At 42.2% G+C, this 17,784-nt stretch overlaps 1 pseudogene; it reads left to right on the top strand.

Moving 5' to 3' along the window:
• The first annotated feature begins 738 nt into the window (after window positions 1–738).
• LOC136004240 (uncharacterized) lies at window positions 739–5,177 on the top strand (annotated as a pseudogene).
• The last annotated feature ends 12,607 nt before the right edge of the window (window positions 5,178–17,784 follow it).

Below are 17,784 nucleotides of genomic sequence, written 5' to 3'. Positions count from 1 at the left end.
TGTACCAGTTATTCAGTAACCAATGTTAACAATGGTAGGCTAGGTGGTAAGAGCTAACATAATTACATACGGTAAAGGGCATACGGGTGGATTTAAAAGGTATTGTGAAAGTCTATCGAAGTAGAAATTAATGGACACACCAGGGTAGTCAAGTGAGAACAAGACAATGCTGGCGTCCACACAATGGTTGGGATATATCCAAAGAACAGAAAGGTGAAGAAGGACAGAGCGAGGAAGACTTCTTACTTCATCCGAGGAAGACTCCTTACTTCATCAATGCGACCACCAGAGGAGGCTGCGCAAGCGCAGAAGAGGCTGATGTTGTAATAGACTGATGTGGCAATCCTTGATACATATGTATTAGTTAATGATGCAATCCGTGTTGAATATGTATTAGTAACCAAATTTTAGTGTATAAATTGCGAACGCAATGTGACGAGGTCGAAGCCAGATTTGGGCGAGTGCCCCTGGTTTCCCAGCGCTGCAATAAAGCACCTCATATAACCATTACGGTGGTTATGTGTTTATTCTTACGCTAACATTTTGGCGACCCAGATGGGACCTCGCGGGCATTGCTGAGGCGGATCGCGTTTCGACCCCGCTCCAGCCGGCACCGAGAGATTCTCGGGGAGCCATCGACCGCGACCGACCTCTGCTGCTCACGACGGACCTCTGACACGGTAAGAAAGGTGCTTTATTTAAGTTACAGAACCGGTTTCTAGTAAAAGTATGGTGTATTGACCTTTGGTAAGGTCTGGTAAAAGCCTGCCTGTAATACACAGCGAAAAGCTGCGTTTGGCTGGGCTAGTAGTAAAGCCTGCCTGTTAGACGCGGTGAAAGCTGCGCTTGGTTGGGGCTAGAGAGCTCTCGGGGTAAAAGCCTAGGCGCCGTCCGTTAGACAGTAGCGAAAGCTCTGCAGGTTCGGCAAACGTGGTTATGGTATTGGTATTTCTGCTGCAGGATCAGCATCTGTCTGTATAATTCCTGTAACGTAGTGGTAAGTGTGTGTGCGTGTTTTGGAGATCTCTTTGTATTTACAAAATGCCATTGGTCCCTAAGTCGTCTCCATTAGGTTGTTTTTTTAAGTCACTGCAAGGAGGGTCGGTTTGGGCAGAGCATGCAAAAGAGTAAACTAATTGTTTACTGTAATGTACGGTGGATGCAATATGAATTAGAAGACCAGGAAAATGGCCTGAGAATGGAACTTTACAGTATAATACCATCTTGCAGTTGATGTTGTATTGCAAAAGGGAAGGAAAATGGGACGAGTTTCAAGGGAGGCAGGAGTGAGCTGGAAAGCCCTGCTGCTGCCTTCCTCCCACCCACCTACCCCTCCTCCTTTACCCCTCTCCTTTCCCCACTCCCTTTCCCTCCCTTCAGAAAAAAAGAAAAAAAAAGAAAATGAAAAAAAAAATTAAAAAAAAAGAAAAAGAAAAACAGAAACCTTAAAAAAGAAAAAAGCCAAAAAAAAAAAAAGATGAAACCTTTAAAAAACAAAAAAAAAAAAAAAGAGAAAAGATGAATGGCAGAAATCCTATGGAATAATGGTTGTTAAGGTAAATACTAATGAACAATGTAAGGGATGTGTTACTACTAAGAAAAGAGGTATAGGGTGTCTTGCTTTAAAGAATAATTTACAACATCAGAAAGATATTGAAAGCTTGGATTTGACAGTTGCCCCATCAGCCCCACCGGCATTAAATGAAGAAAGGGGGGGAGGAAGAGGATTTTGTAACTAAAAAAAAAAAAAAAAAAAAAAGAAAGAAAAAAGAATGAATGTAGACAGAATGTAATCAATGTGCCCTTTGCAAGCAGGAAGGACATTGGAAAAATGAATGTCCATCAAAAGGGGGGCAGTTCATGACAACAAGAAATCCTTTTGCAGGATCCGACATGGCTAAAACAATGTTGTTGGGGGATTTTGTTAATCAAAGCTGTCTAAGCCAAGCAGAAAATAAAGAACCCCTTGTAAAGATCCAACTAGGAGAGGAGGAAGTAAAATTTTAATAGACACAGGGGCTACATATTCAGTTTTAAATGATTTACACGGGGGGTTAGGGGAAAGAACTATGACAACTGTGAGAGCCACAGGGAAGGAGGAAATACGGCCATTCTTGCAGCCCCTAGATCTGCGATTTGGAGGGAAGGAATTAACACACGAATTTCTATATGTACCTGAATGCCCCATTCCCCCTTTAGGACAGGACTTATTGGCCAAATTGGATGCAATGATCATTTTGAAGATGGTGAATTAATAATGCAAATCCCCGAATCAAAAGCAGGACAGATTTTGGTTCTTAAAAAAAACCCATTGCTCAAATTCCAAAAGAGGTTAAAGAGGCTGTGATACCGACAGTTTGGGAGACAGAAATCCCGGGAAAATCAAAAGCAGCTCAACCAGTAACAGTGGAATTAAAAGATGGGGTTAGGCCAGTAAGAGTTAAACAATATCCTCCGAAGCTAGAGGCAAAGTTTGGGATTATTAAAATAATTGAGAAATTTTTGAAATATCGAATTTTGGAAGAATGTGAATCAGAATATAACACACTAATTTTTCCAGTAAGAAAACGAAACAGTGAATATAGGTTAGTACAGGATCTGAGGGAAATAAATAAAATAACAAAAGATATCCCCGCCAGTAGTAGCAAATCCTTATACACTGTTAACATCTGTGAAGGAAAAATATAAATGGTTTACAGTGATTGATTTAAAAGATGCCTTCTTCTGCATTCCCCTTGACAAAAGTAGCAGGAAACTATTTGCGTTTGAATGGGAAAATCCACAGAATGGACGGAAAACACAATTAACATGGACCAGACTTCCACAAGGATTCAAAAATAGTCCGACCCTATTCGGAAACCAACTGGCCAAAGACTTGGAAACATGGACCACCCAAGGAAAAATGCAAGTACCAAGATCACAATACCTGTTGTTACAGTATGTAGATGACATTTTCATTGCAACAGAACAAAGATCCCTGTGCATAAAGGTAACAATTGAAATTCTGAATCAGCTAGGCTTAAATGGTTATAAAGTCTCAAAAGAAAAGGCACAAATTGCATGCATGACTGTGTTATATCTGGGATGTGAAATCTCACAAGGACAGCGAAAGCTGGGAATAAATCGCATAGAGGCAATTTGTGCTATCCCAGAACCACGGAACTTGCATAAGCTGAGAATATTTTTGGGCATGGCGGGGTGGTGCAGACTATGGATAATGGACTATGGACTAATTGCCAAACCCCTATATGAGGCCCAAAAATCACATACCTTTGTTTGGGACAAACAACAGAGAAAAGCCTTTCAGAAATTAAAAGAGGCACTGACGAAAGCATCAGCACTGGGGCTCCCGGATCTGACAAAAGATTTCCAATTATTTATCCACGAGAGACAGAGATTGGCATTGGGAGTGTTAACTCAAAAACTTGGCAACTGGAAAAGACCAGTGGGATATTTCTCAAAACAACTAGATCCGGTGAGTGCAGGATGGCCTTCCTGTTTGTGAGCAGTAGCCGCAACTGTTATTTTGATTCAAGAAGCTAGAAAACTAACTTTGGGAAAACACATTGATGTATTTGTGCCACATATGGTAACCACTGTTCTGGAAAAAAAAGGGGGACATTGGTTGTCCCCTAGCCGGATGATGAAATATCAGGCAATCCTATTGGAACAGGATGATATAAGCTTGAAAACTACTAACCTGTTAAACCCAGCAGCTTTTCTAGGAACTGACCTAGAGGAAGGAACTCTTGAACATAACTGTACAGAGGTCATCGAGCACATATATATGCAACCAGAACAGACTTAAAAGAGGTACCTCTTGAGCAACCGGACTGGGAACTTTTCATAGATGGAAGCAGCTTTGTGGAGAACAGAACACGGTACGCAGGATATGCTGTAACAACGCAACAAAAGGTAATTGAGGCAAAAACATTACCTCCTGGGACGTCAGCTCAATGGGCAGAGCTGATAGCTCTTACAAGAACGTTGGAACTGAGCGACGATAAAAGGTGAATGTATGAACTGATTCAAAGTATGCGTTTGGTATAATACATATACATGGAACATTGTAAAAAGAACGAGGACTGTTGTCTTCACAAGGGACTAATATAAAATATCAAGAAGAAATTTTGAAACTGATAATTGCTGTACAAAAACCCAAACAGATAGCCAGTATGCATTGTAAAGCACACCAAGGAGGAACTTCAAAGATGTCCGAAAAATACACTGGCAGATTGGACAGCTCGACAAGTTGCCTGAAAGGTATGGAACATGATGGCCCTGATACCTCTCAAGGTAAGCCCACTCCATACCTATCTTTCACAAGATCCTAATTATTCAAAAGAAGATGAAAAGCTGGCAGGACTATTGGAGGCTCAAAAGGATTCTGAAGGGTGGTATACACCAACAACTGGACAAATAATAGTACCACCAGCAATAATGCGAAAAATCCTACAAACTGAACACCAAAAATGTCATTGGGGTGCAGAAGTATTGGTAACTTATTTAAGGCTAGGAATAATTTCCACACAGATGTTAACGATGGCAAAAGCAGTGGGATCAAAATGTGAAATTTGTTTGAAAAATAATCCAGTAGTAAAAAGACAAATTAAGATGGAAAGAATTAGGATAGGAATGGAGCCAGGAGATTATTGGCAGGTTGATTTTGCGGAATTACCAAAAGTACAAGGATACAAATATCTGTTAGTAGGGGTTGACACCTTTTCTGGATGGCCAGAAGCCTTTCCCTGTCGCACCAATCAAGCAAAAGAAGTGGTGAAATGGTTACTTAGAGAAATCATTCCACGGTTTGGAGTTCCTTTAGGAATATCATCAGATAGGGGTCCACATTTTATTGCCAACGCAGTACAAGAAGTTAGTAAACTATTAGGAATATCATGGAACTTACACACTCCTTGGAGGCCCCAATCTAATGGACAGGTAGAAAAGATGAACCAAACAATAAAAAGACAAATCAGTAAAATATGTCAGGAAGCCAAAATAAAATGGCCACAAGCATTGCCTATAGCTCTGCTACGAATTAGAATAAAACCCAGAAGTAAAATGTCAGTAAGCCCCTATGAAATCCTCTATGGAAAACCATATGAGGCACCGGAACCCAACCCTAATACCCATATTAAAGGGAATCAGGACGTTTATAATTATGTGCTATCTCTCGGTAGAACCTTAACTCGACTGCGAAGCACTCTGGTGTGGAATAGGCCACTATCTCTGGAAAATCCAGCACATGATATCCAACCAGGAGACCAAGTATACATCCGGAACTGGAATGAAGAACCATTAAAAGAACGGTGGGACGGACCATATCAAGTATTGCTAACCACATTCACAGCAGTGAAGGTAAAAGGAATAGATTCTTGGATACATTATACACGAATAAAGAAAGTTTCAAAAATCTGGGAAACACAGGTACTAGGCCCTACAAAACTAAAACTGGAATGTAAATAAGATGCCTGGGTTCTATTATAAAACTTTGATTTTCATATGGTCGTTAACAGAGCTGACAGCTGTTTTTATCCTAGCAATCCCTCAGAAAGATGTTTTAAAACGACCTAAAACAAGATGCCATTCTGACTTGCAAGTTCACAAAAACCACTCCAATAGGACCAACACCAACAAGGGTAGTTGGGAAAAAGATAATTGGTCCTATAGGACTGGATATACAATTAGCCATAACGAAACTAAGGTTACAAGAAAAAGGACTAAAAGATCAGTAAATTCAACACAAATAATCCAATTGTATCATCGAAATCCTGAGGAAAATTTAATGATAGGACTGATTGAAGATTTTGCAAAGATGAAAAACACAAGTAGAATAACAGCTTGTTTACCAATACCCAAAGCGGCAGGAGAACCAACTGAATGGGGAATAATAACATTTTCACTTTCAGAAATTAACAGAGCAATCACTTGTCAGGAAAAGGAGGTAACGGAAAACATGACAATGACAGAATATCGAGAAGAAGGTGTTTTTGGAGATCCTGCAGTTTTAGTACTAAGATCAGTTTGTGAGAGATACCAAAATGCTCAATTTACCTCTGTAAGAGATGAATGGGGAAAATGCATTTATAAGAAAGAAATCAAGATAAATAGGCAAAAAAGGGTGTGGGAATGTGGAAAAACATATAGTTCAAAACAAGACTGGAATACAATTTGATCAGTGAGCATTTTACAGAAATTCCAATATATTGGGAACATCTCTTGGTGTCTTAGATGGACAGGAAAACAAAATGTAACAGAAAATATAAACATCAGTAACTTACTGTCCATAAATAGGGTTAGTCAAAATATAATCAAAAATGTTCCTTGGTGGAATTGTACCAGAATCTTAGATTGTGACACTGACCCTGAGAAAATTACAATACCTCCAATCAAGATTGCTTTAAAGGTAGGATGCGCGTGCCGAGGACTGAAAATTGGAGGAAAAGTAATACAAGTCCCCGTTGACAATATAGATTGTAAATATTCAACAGTGCATAGTATGGGACATTTCGTTTGGGCAGCAAGTGACGGAACCTGGACTACCCACCTACCCATGGAAGGTCCAGCTAAAGAAATTACTTTAGGATTACCGACTCTTGGTCCAATTTGGAAAAAGTCACCATTCAAAGGCAAATTAGAAATCTTACAAATTCGAACAAGAAGAGATATAGATAATAACGACAATAATGATGAAGACATTTGGCAGGAGCCCTCAACAGGAGTTAAGATAGGATGGGCTTTTGAATCTCTACTTGCCCCAGTGGCAGCATATTGAAACAGAGAAATGATTGACAACCTGTTTAGTCAAACAAAAAGGTTAGCCAGAATAACAAAAAAAGAATTCAGAGATTTAAATTTACAATTGCAGGCAACAACCAAAATGACCTTGCAGAACAGAATGGCATTAGACATGTTATTACTTAAGGAACATGGCGTTTGTGGATATTTAAAGGACAGAGTGGATCACTGCTGTATTCACATTCCTAATGTGACCACAGATATAGAATACAACATTTCCCAGCTGTACGACATTTGAAAAAGAAACGGAAAAAAGAAAAAGAATATATTGAACAAAATTGGATCGGAGCACTTTTTGATGATCTAGGCCTTCACCTCACAGGATGGGTCCATTCCCTCGTACAAACTATAATAGTGATACTGATTGTATTTTTAATGCTATATTTGATGTATCTTTGTATTTGAAAGGAAATAGCCCAAAACAGGGCATGGACCCATCGAATCATAGAGGCAGTAACTAGGAAACATCTGAAATACCCTACACCTCCACTGACTTATCAGGAAACAGCTACCTAAGAGAATGAAAATACTTACTTAAGTTAAGTGAAGTATTTTCAAAGGGGGGAAATGTTAGAGAAAAAGGCAAAATTTTACGATAATAAACATTAGAAATGAAATAAATTTGAAAATTTATAAATCAGTAGTGTGGGTTTGGAAATACTGTAATTTTCCAGTACAGTTTGTAGTTTGTACCAGAGTTATTCAGTAACCAATGTTAACAATGGTAGGCTAGGTGGTAAGAGCTAACATAATTACATACGGTAAAGGGCATATGGGTGGATTTAAAAGGTATTGTGAAAGTCTATCGAAGTAGAAATTAATGGACACACCAGGGTAGTCAAGTGAGAACAAGACAATGCTGGCGTCCACACAATGGTTGGGATATATCCAAAGAACAGAAAGGTGAAGAAGGACAGAGCGAGGAAGACTTCTTACTTCATCCGAGGAAGACTCCTTACTTCATCAATGCGACCACCAGAGGAGGCTGCGCAAGCGCAGAAGAGGCTGATGTCGTAATAGACTGATGTGGCAATCCTTGATACATATGTATTAGTTAATGATGCAATCCGTGTTGAATATGTATTAGTAACCAAATTTTAGTGTATAAATTGCGAACGCGATGTGACGAGGTCGAAGCCAGATTTGGGCGAGTGCCCCTGGTTTCCCAGCACTGCAATAAAGCACCTCATATAACCATTACGGTGGTTATGTGTATATTCTTACGCTAACACTACTAGCTGGTACAGTGCTGTGTTTTGGCTTTAGTATGGGAATAATACTGATAACATACCAATGTTTTAGTTGTTGTGAAGTAGTGCTTACCCCGATCAAGGACTTTTCAGTCTCTCATGCTCTGCCAGTGAGGAGGGGTACAAGATGCCAGTAGGAAGCTGAGACAGGACACCTGACCCAAACTAGCCAAAGGGGTCTTCCATACCACAGCACATCATGCCCAGTATATAAACTGGAGGAAGTTACCTGGAAGGCCAGATCGCTGCTCGTGTTGGGCTGGGTATTGGTCGGTGGGTGGTGAGCAATTGTATTGTGCATCACTTGTGTTTATTTTTCCCCCCCTTACCTTTTGTTTTATATTCTCTCCCCTTGTTATTTCCTTTAACATTATTATTGTTAGGAGGAGGAGGAGTTCTGTGTTATACCTTAGCTACTGGACTGTTCTTATCTCAACCTGTAGGATTTACATTCTTTCTATTCTCCTCCCTATCCTGCCTGGAGCAAGGGGAGAAGAAGGGGAGGAGTGAGAGAGCATCTGTGTGGCTCTGAGTTGCCGGCTGTGTTTAAACCATGACAGTTCTTTATGGCACCCAGTATGAGGCATGAAGGGTTCAGATAATGACAGATCTGAGCAGAGTGTGTCAAAACATATTTGTGATAAGCATTCATTGTTTCAGATTAATAGCCACTCATCACAGTGTTGATTTATTTGCTCTTGCAGTTGTTGGCACTTGGTCTCATAGTTTCATTATGTCACACCTTACTTGCAGCCAATATTTGATGGTTTAGTGTTTATCGGCTTTGGGGCCTGGGCTAAGGTTCATTGTACTTTATAATAATGGCTTGTAATACCATAGAATTATTGACCATAAAATTGATCTGATATGCCTTCTCAGCATGGCTATCACCTCTATACTTCAGAGGGAATGTAATGGGAATTGTTAACAATTACACCTCTTCCCCCCCCCCCCCCCCCCACCGAGTGCCAACCTATAAAGGAAACATCCTCCTGCACCTTCTGCTCCCCCACCAGGCTATTTACAGTAGCATTTGAGAATTTAAAAGATTTTGAATACCCTTGAAAGCAGCCTGATCCTTTTTCTGGAAACCAGCATGTTGCTGCATATCCTGCATATGTTTTACACACATCCATACCACCATGAGAATGCCCTATTTCATCTTATGTCAGAAGCTAAGCAGGGTCATGCTCAGGTCTTATCTAAGGTTAAACAACTATCTAAGAATGCCACAAAGAGATCTTCCACAAGACTGGACAGTCATGAGTGGCAGGGTGTGTGGGATCGTATGGACAAGTACCTAGGCCAGTGGGCCCCTCCAGTGCTTTGGAACTTCACCCCTGAATAAGTGCGAAATTCGGAAAAACTAGTAAAACACATAGACAAGGTGTGCTGTTGTCCTGGCAATACCAGAGAGGGAAAAATCACTTCAATGTGCTGGGGTTTGGCTTACGCTTACAGATCCCTGATCAACACTATCCAGTACCTTCAAGGGGAAAAAGATATCCCTGGATCTGATGGCAAAGCAGCAAACAACGCAGCTACTCCATCCACAAAAATGAGCAGAGCAGCCACTCCAGCCCCAGTGGAAGACACTGCAGCCACACCAACCACAGTAACAGGCACTGCAGCTGAACCAAAGGCCCAATCCATGCTAATCTCAGTTGCCCATATAAGCAAGATTAAAAGCAAATTGAGAGCACAAAAAGCAACTCGCATAGTGAAGGAAGTTGAAGACTCAATGCCACAACTAGAGGGGGTGACATCTGAATGAGAGGAATGAGAGGAATTAGTAAGAGAAACAGAGGAAGAAGAAGAGGAAGAGATCGAGAACTTCTCAATCCTCGTCCTTGACTGAGCTGCAGAATATGCAGAAAGATTTCATCCATTTTCCGTATGAACACATCATTACCTGGATACTCCGATGCTGGGACAATGGGGCCGACAGTCACGAACTAGAGGATAAGGAAGCTAAAGAGATGGGATCACTTGCTATGGAAGGGGGAATTGACATATCAACTGCTAAATAGAAACAAGTCCTCAGCCTCTGGAGGCATCTCTTGGCAGCTGTGAAGGAAAGGTAGCACTACAAAGGCAATGTCGCCCAGGCAAGCAGACCATGATAAAGGCCTTCAGTACCTGAGGGAGTTAGCCATTCTAGAGAGGATCTATTGTAAGTTGGGAATACACCCAGAGATTCAGATGAAGTCAAATGTATGCAACCCATGTGGTGGAAATTTACATGGAGTGAGCCACCATCATATTCCAACTCATTGGCAGCAATGAGCTGGACGGATGCAGTGGCACCAACAGTGGATAAAGTGAGTCATAAACTGAGTGTTTGAAGACAATCTTGCCCCTTTCATCATTTCAGTTGTACCAGGAGTTCAAGCAATTGAGAGACAATATATCCAGCTCCCCACATGTACAGACACACATCTCAGCTATTAACAGAAGGGAAGATATAGTAGATATCTTATGGTTTTACCTGTGGGATCACCGAGAAGACAGGAGAAAGTGGGATGCAAAACCTACCTCAGTTCTGGAGGAAAAGGTACATGAATTGAAAAGGAAAAGAAGGGTCAATGATGATCCTCCCTCCAGTCTCTGGTGAGCAGTTTCCCAGCTGGAGGGGAAGAGCTGATTTTACTCTGACTCCTATGAATAGGAATGCTAAACCCTTTGTACAAGAAGTAAGTGAAGAATCTGATGATGATTATTAGTGGAGCCCTGCCTCCAGCAAGGTGGAGGAGAGGGACAATCAGGTTTACTGGACTGTGTGGATCAGATGGCCTGGCACATCAGTCCCACAGAAGTGTAAGGCTCTAGTAGACACTGGTACGCAGTATACCCTAAAGTCAGAAAGCCATCAGGGGGTGGAACCTGTCTGTATTTCTGTACTGACAGGAGGATCCCAAGAGTTGACTGCATCAGAGGTTGAAATCAGCCTTTTAAAATCAGTTCTTTTTGGTGCCCAACGAAGGGTTGAGATAACTACAGATCTGACCAGAGTGTGTCTAATTGTATTTGTGATAAGCATTTACTGTTTTGGATTAATAGTCACTCGTCACAATGCTGATTTATTGGCTCTCAAAGTTGTTGCTCTTGATCTCACAGTTTCAGCATGTTGTACCTTACAGCCAGTATTTGCTGTGTTAGTGTTTATCGGCTGGGGGCCTTGGGATAAGGTTCTTGTCTCATTGTACTTTATGGTAATGTCTTGTAATACAATAGAATCATTGATCATGAAACTGATCTGGCTTATGTTCCCAGTGTAATCACCACCTCTATACTTTGGGAAGTTGTCATGGTTTAAACCCAGTCAGCCATAAATCAGCCACGCAGTCTCTCTCTCACTCCCCTCCTTCTTTCACTCCCCCCACTCCCAGAGGGTTGGGGAGGAGAATCAAAAGAATGTAACTCCCACAGGTTGAGATAAGAGCAGTTTAGTAACTAAGGTATAACACAAACCACTACTGCTACCACGAATATAATAATAATAATAATAATAAAGGAAATAACAAGGGAAGATAATACAATACCACCCACTGACCGATAACTAGCCCGACCCAGCAGTGAACCAGCCCTTCTGGGTAACTCCCAGTTACATCCTGGGCATGACATGCTGTGGTATGGAATACCACTTTGTCTAGTTTGGGTCAGGTGTCCTGTCTCTGCTTCCTCCCGGCTTCCCCTCCTCCCTGGCAGAACATGAGACTCACAAAGTCCTTGGCCAGACTAAACATTTGAGCAGTAACTAAAAACATCAGTGTTATCACCGTTGTTCCCAGGCCGAAAGTCAAAACCACGGTGCTGCACCAGCTACTAAGAAGGAGGAAAAATGACTGCTACTGATGAACCCAGGACAGAGGTATATAATAGAAGTGTTTAACAATTACAAATCTTTTTTCTCTTCCTTGGGTGGTCAACCTGCGAAGCAGACATTCCCTCACGCTCCCAGCCCCCCACACCAGACCATTTACAGCATCATTTAAGAGTTTTGAAGGTTTTGAATGGCCTTTAGGTACCCTTGAGACCTGCCTGCTGATTGTGATGGGGATGACCATGTTGTTATGCATACAGAGTGTGTTTTACTCACGACTATTTCATCTGATATCAAGAGCTGAGCAGAGTCGGGTTTTTGCTTTGTCTAGGGTTAGACGATGATATAGGAGGACCAGGAGATTTCCCCCGAGGCTGGCAAGTCATGAATGGCAGGGTGTGTGGGATAGTATGGGCAAGTATCTAGGCCAGTGGGACCCTCCAGTGCTTTGGAATTTCACCAATGAACAAGTGCAAAATCCAGAAAAATTAGTAAAACACTTAAATGAGGTGTGTTGTCATCCTGGTCATACCAGAGAGGGACAAATCATGGCAAGATGATGGGGCTTGGCCTATTCTTAAAGAGCCCTGTTCAACACTATCCAGCACCATCAAAGGGAAAAAAATTTCCCTGGATCTGATGACAGCACAGCTATTCCAACTCCAAGTACCGCAGCTACACCAGCCCCAGCAACAAGTACAGGAGTTACCCAAACTTCGACTGCAAAAGACAGTGCAGCTAATCCAGCTCTAAGTACAGCAGCTACACCAGCCCCAGCGACAAGTACAGTAGCTACTCAAACCCCAGTGACAAGTACAGCAGCTACCCAAACCCCAACAACAGATACTGTAGCTAAACCAGAGGACCAATTCGTACCAATATCGGTTGCTCCTGTACTCAAGGGGAAAAGCAAAAAAAAGACAAGAAAGATGAAGGAACAAGATGAAGAAGCAATGGCAGTGCACTTTCTAGCGAGGATAGCATTTGATCAGGAGTCATCATCACATGACAAAGAAAAGAAGAAGAAGAGGTGACTTCTCAACCTCGGACCTCAACTGAGTTACGGAATATGAGAAAAGATTTTACCTGTCAACCAGGGGAGCACATCATCACCTGGTTGCTCTGATGCTGAGACAATGGGGTTGACGGTCACGAACTAGAAGGTAGTGAAGCTAAGCAGCTGGGATCACTTGCTAGGGAAGGGGGAATTGACAAAGCAATTGCAAAAGAGAAACAATCCCTCAGCCTTTGGAGGCGGCTCTTGGCAGCTGTGAAAGAAAGGTTTCCATACAAGGACGATGTTATGAGTCATTCTGCCAAGTGGACTACTTTAGACAAAGGAATCCAGTATCTGAGGGAAACAGCCATTGTAGAGATGATCTATCATATCAAGCTGAATAACGGGGATGTACCCATAGATCCAGATGAAGTCGAATGTACACGACGCATGTAGCGGAAATTTACACGGAATGCACTATCATCATATGCCCATTCATTGGCGACAGTAACCTGGAATGACATAGTGCCACTAACAGTGGATGAAATGATTCATAAACTCCGAGATTTCTAAGACAATCTCACCTCTTCCGTCATTTCAGCTGTTGAAAAACTGTCCCAGGAGTTCAAACAATTGAGAGACAATCTATCTGATCTATCCAGCTCCTCACGTGTACCAACACACGTCTCAGCTATTAACAAAAGGTGTCCTTCTGCTCGAGAGAGAAGATATAGAAGGTATACACCATGGGCCACTCTATGGCTTTACCTGCGGGAACACAGAGAAGACATGATGAAGTGAGATGGAAAACCTACTTCAGCTTTGGAGGAATGGGTGCATGAATTTAAGAGGAGAGCAAGGGTCAAGGCTGATCATCCCATGAGAGCTGAGGCTTCAGTCTCTTGTGAGCAGGTTCCCAGATGGAGTGGAAGAGCTGATTTTACTTCTGCTCCTGTGGTAAAGACTAATCCCTGTCAACAAGACGTAAGTGACCAATGTGATGACTATTAGAGGGGCCCTGCCTCCAGCCAGGTGGAGGTAGGGGACAATCGGATTTACTGGACTGTGTGGATCAGACAGCCTGGCACATCAGCCCCACAAAAGTATAAGGCTCTAGTAGTTATCAGTTCACAGTGTACCCTGATGCCATCAAGCTGTCAAGGGGTGGAACCCATTTGTATTTCTGGAGTGACAGGAGGATCCCAAGAGTTGGCTGTACTGGAGGCCGAAATCAGCTTGACTGAGAGGAAGTGGCAAAAGCACCCCATTGTGACTGGTCCAGAGGCTCCGTTCATCCTTGGCTGTCATAAGTTAGCATTTCCTCCAAAATATTTTAGTCTGTTACAGGCAAAATAAAGAGATTGCACTATAGAAGTATTATTCAATTAGAGAACATTATTTATTGAACGTGTAAGATCAGTTATCAAAATTTGACCTCTTTTAAGATGCTGGTTTTGCTTGTCAGTGAGGAGGCATTTATTATAAAAGGATTCCAATGTTCTAACGTGCTGTTAGAGAGTAAGATGTTTTGCAAATATGTGATACTTTTTAATATGGAAGGCATATAAAATTATGTAGTAAAACCTTGTGATTTTAACTTTCTGAGAGATTCCTGAAGCATCCTGGTAGAAAGTACCTACCTTGTTTTTTTCACTTACTTTCTGATATACTGATTTGTAAATAGGATGTTTGAGTGAAATTTCTTTTGTTAATTTCTACACTTAATTTTTATTTGACTTTGCCTTTTATCATTTATGGAATTTCTTGTTGCAATTTTAATAGTTGCTTCTTGAGGGATGGAGCATATCATCTGTATAGAAAGTTAAAATATGATTTTAAAATTTAGTTTTGTCAAATTAAAAAAAATATTTTGAAATTAATTTCCCTGTGGACAGTTATGACTAGGATCTGCATCATTCCAAAGAAATACAGTGACATACAGTCAGCATAAATAGTTATAGGACTTTATCAGTCATTGCAATTTTAATGGAGTTCTTGTCCTTAAATATTTTCAAAAGTAATTTCATAGAATCGTAGAATCATTTAGGCTGGAAAAGACCCTTAAGATCATCAAGTCCAGTGATTAACCTAGCACTGCCAAGTCCACCACTAAACCATGTACCTAAGTGCCACATCTACACAACTATTAAATACCTCCAGCAGTGGTGAATCAACCACTTCCCTGGGCAGCCTGTTCCAATGCTTGACAACCCTTTCAGTGAAGAATTTTTTTCCTAATATCCAATCTAAACCTCTCCTGGCACAACTTGAGCCTGTTTCCTCTCATCCTATCATTTGTTACTTGGGAGAAAAGATTGACACCCACCTCACTACAACCTCCTTTCAGGTATTTGTAGAGAGCAATAAGGTGTCCCCTAAGCCTCCTTTTATCCAGACTAAACGACCCCAGTTTCCTCAGCCGGTTTTCATAGGACTTGTTCTCTAGACCCTTCACCAGATTTGTTACTGCTCCTTGGACACACTCCAGCACCTCAATATCTTCCTGGGCCCCAAAATTGAACATAGAATCATAGAATCATAGAATGGTTAGGGTTGGTGTAATGACCTTAAGATCAACTAGTTCCAAACCCCCTGCCATGGCCAGGGATGACTCACGCCAGACCATGTCGCCCAAGGCCCTGTCCAACCTGGCCTTGAACACTGCCAGGGATGGAGCATTTACCATAATATTTCAAGTTGGTTTTGAAGAGTTGCATAGCAGGATAATATATAACAAATTGAAATTTGCAAGGTAGCTACATAGAATAGTCTAATTTTTTAACCAGTGTTTAATCTTTGATGTGCTGCATCCTTGACATGCTTCAGTCATAGATGAAGTGCCAGACCCCTCAGCTCTCCAGGGGGAGAGTAGGAACTCGGTGACTTCAATGTCACAAAAAGGCCAATGATCCCACTTTGGTGGCTTGCAAGCAATGTAGACACATTCAAAATAGGAAGAATGGTAGTTACAGGTCTTAAGGATATTCCTGTCCATAAACAGTGCTGCTTTTTTCATCCTCATTTGGAATTATGAATGAGGAAGCGAGTGACGGACATGTTGGAGTCCCCCTGTCCTGCCTGGACTGGACTTGTTGAGGCATGAGGACAGGTTAATAAATGGTTAAAAGGGTGGTGTCATAGTCAGGGGTTTGGGTGTCTTGAACATAAGACTGAAGTTAGTAGGCCAGATCTACTGGGGGCTGGTGGAGCTGGTCTGGTAAAGAAGGGGAAGAACAGTTTTGGTAGGAGGCTTGCCAGACTGGTCAAGGAGGCTTTAAACTAGATGTGTTGGAGGAGGGGGGCATCATTCTATTCCAACACACCCGGTCAGTTGCCAGCACCTATAATAAATGCTCGGAACAATGTACATACATTCCGGCTGCTCCAGCCAACGAGTCAGCTTCAATTGGAGCTCGGCTCAGATGCCTCTATACAAATGCCCATAGCATGGGGAACAAACAAGAGGAATGAGAGATGTGTGCACATCTACGGGGGTATGATATAATAGGCATCACAGAAACATGGTGGGATGGCTCCTAAGACTGGAGAGTTGGAATAGAGGCTTACAGGCTCTTTAGAAAAGACAGGCCAGGCAGGCGGGGAAAGGGAGTTGCCCTTTATGTTAGGGATAGGCTGGAGAGTATGGAACTCTGTCTGGGGGCAGGTGAGCAGTTTACAGAGAGTTTGTGGGTCAGGGTTAAAGGGAAAACAGCTATGGGAGACATTACTGTGAGGATCTGTTACAGGCCACCTGATCAAGGAGAACCTGTGGATGAAGCACTCTACAGACAGATAGGAAAAGCCTCACGCTCGCAGGCCCTTGTCCTCATGGGGGATTTCAACCACCCTGACATCTGTTGGAACAATGGCACTGCACGGCACAAGCAATCCAGGATGTTCCTCGATTGTGTGGAAGACAACTTCCTTCTGCAAGTAATAGAGGAACCGACAAGGAGAGGTGCCATGCTTGACCTTGTGCATATAAATCAGGCTTCTTTTCCGGCTCCTTGTCAAAAGGACCATCCAGGACAGCATTAGAATTAACGGGCGTCAGAACCTCAGGAGCAGCAACAGCAGTCTGATGAGCATGCACAAGCCTGATTTATATCCCCCAGATCCTCATGATAAATGGGCAGCTGTAAAGGGAGAAGCAAGATGGGTGAGGGATGCAGATGTATTGTGTGCTTTCCCTGTGATATATGCGCTGGATCAAGACCCGCAGTGGGAAGGTCTCTCGTATGCTCTTATCAGGGGTATCGGGAAGACTGTGACGGACAGTGGACTTGGGGTCCCATATACAACTCATTTGATACAGTCTCTCTGTGATACTCATGTACTAGAAGTTGGCAAATATATCTATGATTCTATTGATGCTTGGAAACCTTTATAGATATTGCTGGCCACTTCTTCTGACATAGGCTGGCCACCTGTGTCAGAATGAGTGTACATTTTGGTCAGTATAAAAGCCCAAGCCTCATGCGATGTGGGAGAGGCAGAGCCTCTGCGGGGACGCTCGCTAGGGCTGAGCCTGCCACCTCACACTGCGATGATGCTTGTTGGAGCTGGTTTCCTGATAGTCTTCACAGAGTCCTTGTGCCACGTTCTGTACGTGGGACTGTGTAGTGCGAGTAATGATTGTCTGGATTTTTATTTCAAATATTGTAGTTGTGTGAAGTGTGCTTGTGGGATCCCGTATGCATACGTATGTGTGTGTGTGTGATGAGAGCAGATGGTGTTCTATGTATTTTTTTTTGTTATCGTATTCATGTAAAAATTTTTAACAGGTAGTGGTTTAACATTTCAGGCAAGAAAGGGTTAATGCAAAAGTGTGGTTGCTGACAGGTATTTATAGTTGCTGCTGAAGCAGGCAGGCAGCTGTAGCTGCTGCCGAGCAGGCTGCTGTTTGTAGCTGT

The sequence above is a fragment of the Lathamus discolor genome, chromosome W (genome assembly GCF_037157495.1).
Source record: "Lathamus discolor isolate bLatDis1 chromosome W, bLatDis1.hap1, whole genome shotgun sequence".
NCBI classification, from domain to species: domain Eukaryota; kingdom Metazoa; phylum Chordata; class Aves; order Psittaciformes; family Psittacidae; genus Lathamus; species Lathamus discolor.
The sequence above is the reverse complement of the archived record's forward strand: the minus strand, read 5'-3'. Positions and strand labels throughout refer to the sequence as shown.